This window comes from Lingula anatina, chromosome 1 (assembly GCF_051362555.1).
Source record: "Lingula anatina isolate TDL-2025a chromosome 1, LinAna3.0, whole genome shotgun sequence".
Lineage (NCBI taxonomy): Eukaryota > Metazoa > Brachiopoda > Lingulata > Lingulida > Lingulidae > Lingula > Lingula anatina.
In genome coordinates, this window is record NC_141767.1 from 69,639,218 (window position 1) to 69,646,804 (window position 7,587).

The 7,587-nt window shown below is 37.4% G+C and overlaps 1 long non-coding RNA gene across 1 annotated transcript; it reads right to left on the minus strand.

Moving 5' to 3' along the window:
- Positions 1-2,767: 2,767 nt before the first annotated feature.
- LOC106174912 (uncharacterized) lies at positions 2,768-7,316 on the minus strand. The gene is made up of 4 exons (XR_001239639.2): positions 7,277-7,316; positions 4,701-4,762; positions 4,480-4,544; positions 2,768-3,445 (listed from the first exon to the last, which is right to left on the minus strand). It is a non-coding gene; the product is annotated as an uncharacterized LOC106174912 (long non-coding RNA).
- Positions 7,317-7,587: the final 271 nt, after the last annotated feature.

Genomic DNA, 7,587 nt, shown 5'->3' on the forward strand with positions numbered 1-7,587 from the left:
CGTCAGGGTTTTTATCTTCACAACACGATATCCAAAACTACTTTACACAGGGTTTTCCCATTTTCTGCGAAAATAAGAGAGAAACAAAGTTTGATCCGATTTATTTCGATGCTTTCTATCATTTTTAATAAAATGCCTTTACTGTAGATGAATCGTGACCGCCTTCGAAGAAAATATCTATCTTTCTAATTTAATTGAAGGGGTTTGTAATTTTAAAGATCTGAATTGGGGAGGATAAGTAGCTTTTCAAATTATTTTAACTGGAAAAACATGACGTTGGGACATTTTAATATACCTTTGATAAACATACTTTGACAAGAGAATGACTTGTCTGAACGTTATCCTTTGGACTGAATTTAGTGTTTAAATACACCCCGCTAAAATTACTAGAGATATTAAGGGACCAATTTGTCTCATGGTACAGGGGGTGGGCAGATAGTGAGTCTCTTGAGAAATAATAATAATAATAATAATAATGCTCAAATAATAATAATACAGGAAAGTGAGTCATTATTTGAGCAGTAACTATATCACGACTTCCTCTTGGCTTAGCGTATTATCTACGTGTATTAACACTATGGTCTCCCTTCATTCTCTTTAGGGAAATCATCAACATTTAAACTGTAACTTCAATCAGTTGTGGCATTACCTAAATATCTTACAACTCCGTATGGGGCTTGTCATCTTACTTATTCAGTATTCATGTATATATTTGCATTTGAAGGACTCTATTAGTAATCGTTAAAGACCGGTTGATCTGGCTCCGCTACGCCCACTGGGGAAGCTGTAGTTGCCGGAATAAACTGATGGATGGTCTAAATTCTGTCTGCAAACTAATTCCACCGAGACCGTATGGACGTATGCACTGTGAAACAGTTTACTTCCGTCATATTACACAGTTGACGTCAAGTGTCAACGAGCATCTGGCGCGCTGCCAATTTCAGCTTTATTGCTCCCAAGGGTTCTTCAGTTAGAGTGGCAGGATCGGTCTTTTGGTTCCAACCAAGCATCAGGGTCTCAGTAAAATGTCACCTCGACCCTCCATGCTTGGACGCAATTTCTGTTGTCATATGAAGTAAACCTCTTCTATAGTCAGGTTCTATCTATCATTGTCCATATAAATCAGTTTATTATTAATTTACCCATTATGCAACGCAACTGCACATTGAAGTCCTCGTGCATGAATTCGGTCAATTTAAGGCATGGCAATATTAGATAACAGGGACGCTATCATTAGTGAGATGACGCTAAAAGCCTAACGTTCCTTGGAGGCTGGCTGCCATTTTTCCTTTCTGCTTTTGAATATTGTTATTAAATTTATGTGACCGTACTTTCATTTCGCGTTCATGTTACATTGTTTAAACCATGAAGGTAAAATTGTTTTTATAGGCATTACGTGAAAAGTAACAAAAACGTGATCGAAAAAATTGATTATGTATTTCGGGGGGAATTAATTCCCTCCTTGCCGCATATAAAATAGTCTAGATGTAAAAAATATCAAACTTCGATGCAGCAATTTTCAATTGCTTATGTATCTTTCATTCGTTAAATGCTATATTTTGGTCTGCTTGGGCGTTTATTTCCTGCTTTTATTCATAAATACACTCCCTAATTTGAACTTCATCCGTAACCGTCTTCAGGCGTACAAGACAACATTATATAATTAAATAGTGCTCATGCCCCGCTCACAAAAACACCATGTTGCTACCCGTGATGTTTCAATGGGACCATTCAGATTGAGTGCTATTAAGGCCTCGATCTAAATATGGCGGACCTACATGAAAGGAAGACCGCTTAATCCTGTAAAGGTCTCTCTACCTCTCACACGCCCCCAAACTCGTCGTCCCTGTAGGGGCACAGTAATAAAATCTCGGCTCAATTCAAGTGATCGAGGGACAACGCGTCCTTCATTCTTTAAAGTCAGCCCTTATAAGATTTCGGACCATTTGCCAAATGATATACAGGGTAACACCCCCCCCCCCCAAAAAAAAATAATAAAATAAAATAATAATAATAATAAATAAATAAATAAAATTTAAAAAAACCATAAAAAGTTATTAAATCCTACAAAAGTCCATCAAATTACAAAAAAAAAAAAAAAAAAAAAAAAAAAAAAAAAATTGCTGGACTTAAACTTCAGTATGTGCATGATCATTCCCCAAAGTTTTAGTTTTCTTCGTCGCTTTGCATTAAATTTTTTTTTTAATATGCTCCAAATGGCTTCCGAGACATTGGATGCACACTAGTATACGTCGCAAAAATTGTCAATTTTTCAAACACATTCCTCCTTCAGGATTTCCCTGATTTTTGTTGTGATTGCTCCCCGCAGTTCACCCTTCATTTGATGGTTGTTTTGGTAAAGTTTATCCTTGAAATCTCTTGAAATTTGGTGGACCTTTGTAGAATTTAATAAAATTTTATGGGTTCTTTTTTTTTGGTCACCCTGTTTTAGAAATACACTGATAAGTATAAATACATCTGTGCAAGGTGCTGCAAATTGTGAATGAAATGTAACATGGCAAATGCACGTTCAGCGTTGCCAACCCAACCCCTGGCACCATAGAAAAGAACCTATTCATTTTAACAATAAACAAACAGCGAACTTGGCTAAAACTTCAAGTTGACTGAAAAAAGTCTCTCCGTTTATGCGCGTGACATTTTATCACCTTTAACCTAACTCAGGCAGGTGTGACCAAACCTGTTCAACGACCTCTACACCGGCACAAACAGACCAGTCCTGGCATTTTTGGTGATTATAACTCGAAGGTAAATGTTTACTCAAACTTTAATTCATTGCCCTTGCCCCAAAAGATACATGCAGAGACAACTGAAAAAATACAATTTTACCCACCCACAATCTAAAATGAACGTTTGTGACGTGTCCTAGGACATTTGCAAAACGGACCATTTTCCCAACATTTTACCAACATCTTCTCATCGACAACGGTTCTTGGTACTGGAACGGGTTCTTGTCTTACATGTACGCAGTAAGATATATCTCAGTGTCGTGCGTATATCTTAAACAAACCAATTCAAAATCAAATCAATTGCAAAACAGCTGAAATCCCTTCACTTTCCTGTAATTGCATTAAAATTCTGACATGTGAAAATCAAAAGCAATTTTAACTCAACGCTGTGTTTAAAAAAGTTGACACCATCAGCCGAACCATAACATTACCAAGACATGAACACTGGCTGAAATGACAATACACACTGACATATATCTCACTGAACTTTTTTATTTTCGTCTGATAATTTGACTTTTCACAATTTAGTAAATGCCCGATGAAATATATAGTTTCGTTTAAATTTTTTCTTCTAAAAGCTCATTTACGGAGACTACTCGATGTTGACCATCAGTATGTGATTACGGGTCGTCCTGCATGTCCAGTTCTTCTTCAAGATCAAGAAGCCTCAAAATGTCTTTTGCCTCGCGCCTAATAAGCTGAAAAAAGAAACCAAATATTCATGAGTCATTACCATGTCCCATACCTTCCATACTTGTTGGTGTGCACGTGTATCAGTATAAACATACCACGGGGCTGATATCAAAACAAAAGCATTGCAGGGACCGATACAATAAATGAAACGGAGTGACTGCTACGTGCGAAAGATGGGCAGGAAATCAGCCAACTACTCACAGAAAACCACTGACCCATGTCATTGTCAATACATACGCAACCACAAACCATTCACTCAAATGATTGGACGGTGACCGCAATTAGGCAGTAAACGCGGGGAAAGTCCATTCTTTGATATCACGCGGTGATATCAGCGTATATGCGCGGTGATATCAGCGTATTCTATTCAAAGTTAGGGGGTTTGGGTGGGGAACATGCACGATTTCCCTTTGTATGTATGACAAATAATGCACTATTACCCCCTCGCCCGATATACACGATAGCATGCCTCGCTAGCGCTCGGCATGCTATCGTGTATATCGGGCTCGTGGACAGTGCATTATTGACTACTTAATTCGCTCTGTCGTTGAATATGCTTGTCCTTGTGTCAGAATCTATTCAGTCGAGGGCACTCGGAATCATGTTTCCTGATTTAACTGAAGTTGATGCCCTGGCAATACCAAAGTTTGTCACTTTTAGTTTAAAAAAGCGGCGCAAATCTTTCTTCGAGAAAATAAAGAACAGCAAGGATATGCTTAATTACCTCTTAATCTCCGGAAAATATATTCGAAGGCTACAGTGTAACAAACCAATCCAACTTCAATGAAAGATAATTCGAGATTGAACGTTTTCGAAACACCTTTTCCCCTTTTTAATCCAACTTTTAGGGGTCTTTGTTTTATCTCGAACTCAGTATGGACTTATTGTAATTCTTTTATTTATGTAAATATTAATACTTTTTATTCGAACTGATTTTTTTTCTGTATACAGTTTCAACCTTTCGGTTGCAATGTTTCAAAAAACCTTATTACTATATTATCATTGTGCTGCAAACATGAGTGAAAGTCGTGGTACATACCTCTTTTCTCCTGTCAAACTCTTTGCCTTTCACTATTTTACCCTTTGGTGGGTGTCGGCCGGCCGCTTGAAATATAACCATAAGAACAACGTAAGGCAGGAAAAGATAACAATACTGGTAACTCACCAAAGTGGTGGTGACATTACAAAACAAGGCGGATCATTATCATTTCAAACTTCATCAGTTGTTCAGTTCAGATTAAAATAAAACTCAATACTTACTGAATGTTTCCCCTTCATGAATACAGCCAATCAGCAGTAATGCTACAATGAGCAGGACACAACTTCACGCGCATCATTTTTATTTGTAACTTTCAAAATGGTGTCGCACTGGCGCAGCGTCCTCTTATACACAGTAACCGGAGATGTAGTGGACGTCATTAGCTTGCGGTCAGGCCCAAACGATAGGGTTCAGTGGAAATTGCACTAACGCTTTTGTTAAGCAGGTGAAATCTCCATATTTCCGCTCAGTGAGCATACAATTTTGTCAGAAATAAGCCAGTTGGAACTGGTGGTGTCTAGTCTCTACGCTGTACTTTTTGTCAACCAACAGTAACGCCTGTATGATGTTTTTTTTTTTTTTTTTTTTTTTTTTGTTTTTTTGTCTACACTGAACTTTGCATGCATTGCCAGTCTCAAAAATATAATTTCTTGGCAAAATCTAAAGGGAAGTTTTTGAATTTTTTTCAGTGGGACCTTCGGCCAGTTAGTTTCGGGTCACCGCCTGTCCGCCTTTAGTGGTTACTGCTGGTAGTGTTCGTTCAACCATGGACGTAAATAGATATCTACGACCTTGATAAATCATATTCTAAAATTTGGGCTCGTTAAACTTTAAAATACTATACGGAGCACGCCCCAAACACACACCATTCACAGCTGCGTCTTTTAAACGACGAATTTAAGAACACTTTTCACTGCTGCCACCTTGGTCAAGATAAGGATACCAATAAAGGACACCCCCCTCGAATAACTGATACACAGGATTATCTAACTGGAAAAGACTAGGACCAAAAAGTAGATACAAATTAGTTAGAAAAGCGAACTGATTTTTAAATGATGGATAACGGTATCTGAAGGATAAATTGGACCTCTGCAATGATCCATTAATACTAGGCAGTGATTGAAATTTTCTTTCACGAGGAGCATATATATATATATATTCTGTAGAAAAAGGTGTACGTGTGTCCTCCCAAATATCATCCTCAGAGACTCACGATTCACTTCAAGAGTCACATTGAAAAAAAAACTTAAGTCGGTTGAATACGGTGACCTGGTTACTCTGAGCGAGATGTTGTTTTAATATATTTTTTTATCAAACAAATCAAATTAATAATGGATAACAATTCATTAATTTTCTCGAACTAAACATTGTATTTGTGTATCAATATCGGAAACATTTAAAGTACGACAGGATATTATCAAAATAATGACCGTTTTCTTGATTATGTTGCACAGTTCTCTTCTCCGAGACAAACTATAATACTGTTTGTCATCTTATTCGATTGAAGAGTAGTATAATAACATGATTTAAATCTATGTTATAATGTAATATATTCTAAATCACAGATAGATAGAGAGTCCGCTTCCCATTCATTTGTTTAGGTAAGCCTCGCCCTTGATTTTGACCCACTTACGACAGGTTAACCCTAACCATTAAAACTAAATGGAAGGCGGACTTTCTGTTACACGGACCCTCAGTTTCGTTACGCCGGCACAAACAGACCGGTAGCAATGTCGGCATTTTTGGTGATTATAACTCGGAGGTAAATATTTTCTCAAACTTTCATTCATTTCCCTTGCCCCAAAAGATACATTTATATTGCAGATACAAATGAAAAAATAAAATTTTCTACCCACCCACAATCTAAATTGAACGTTTGTGATGTATCCTAGGTCATTTGCAAAATGCACTTTACCAACATCCGTTCATCAACAGCAGTTCTTGGTATTCGAATGGGTTCTTGGCGTACATGTCCGCAGTAAGATTGATCTCAATGTCGTGCGTATATTTTAAACAAACCAATTTGACAGTAAAGATTACGAACACTGCAGTTTCTATCAATTGCAAAACAGCTTAAATCCCCTCGCCCTCCTGTATCAATAAGCTAAACGCTGTACTCTAAAATGCCAAGACAGGCTGGCTGAAATGACATTTGCACACTAATATATATATATTACTGCACATTTTTATTATCTATATTTCATCATCTGATGATTTGACTTTTCACAATTAAGTAACAGCATGGGGAAATATGCAGTTTCGTTTGAATTCTCATTCTAAAAGTTTAGTTATGGAGACTCCTCGATGTTGTCTGCCGTCACGGATCGTCCTGCATGTCCAGTTCTTCTTCAAGATCAAGAAGCTTTAAAATGTTTTCCGCCTCACGTTGAAGAAGCTGAAAAAGAAACCAAATACTCACGAGTCATTGCCATGTTCCATAGCTTCAATGTTAGTGGATAATGAGTGATGTTGGAAAAATGGTAAAAGTTGTAGTACAAACCTCTTCCCTCAGGTCTAACTCCTTTCCCTTCACCTTTTTAGCCTTAATGCCGTTGCCTGAAATATAACCATATGGACCACATAAGTACGCAGGTAAGTATAACAATGCGTAGCCAAAGTACCAGTGATATTATAGATGAAGGCAGATCATTATCATTTCAAACTTCATCACTTTAATCATTTTTTTTAAATCTGAAGGGATCTTGCTCAGTTTTCAATTTAATTCCAATACTTACTGAATGCTTCTCCTTCATGAATACAGCCAATCACCAGTAATGCTACAATGAGCAGGACACACAACTTCACGCGCATCATTTTTATTTGAAACTTTCAAAATGATGTCGCACTGGCGTCCTCTTATACACAGTAAACAGTGATGTAGTGGACGACATTAGCTTGCGGTCAAGCCCAAACATTTATTTCAAATGTCTTTTATGTAGGAGGGTAGATGCGATAGGGTTCAGTGGAAATTGCACTAACGCTTTTGTTTAGCAGGTGAAATTTCCATATCTCCGCTCATTGAGCATACAATTTTTGTCAGAAATCAGCCAGTTGAAACTGGTAGTTTCAGTTTTTACGTTGTATTTTTTGTCAACAGTAGCGTGCTAA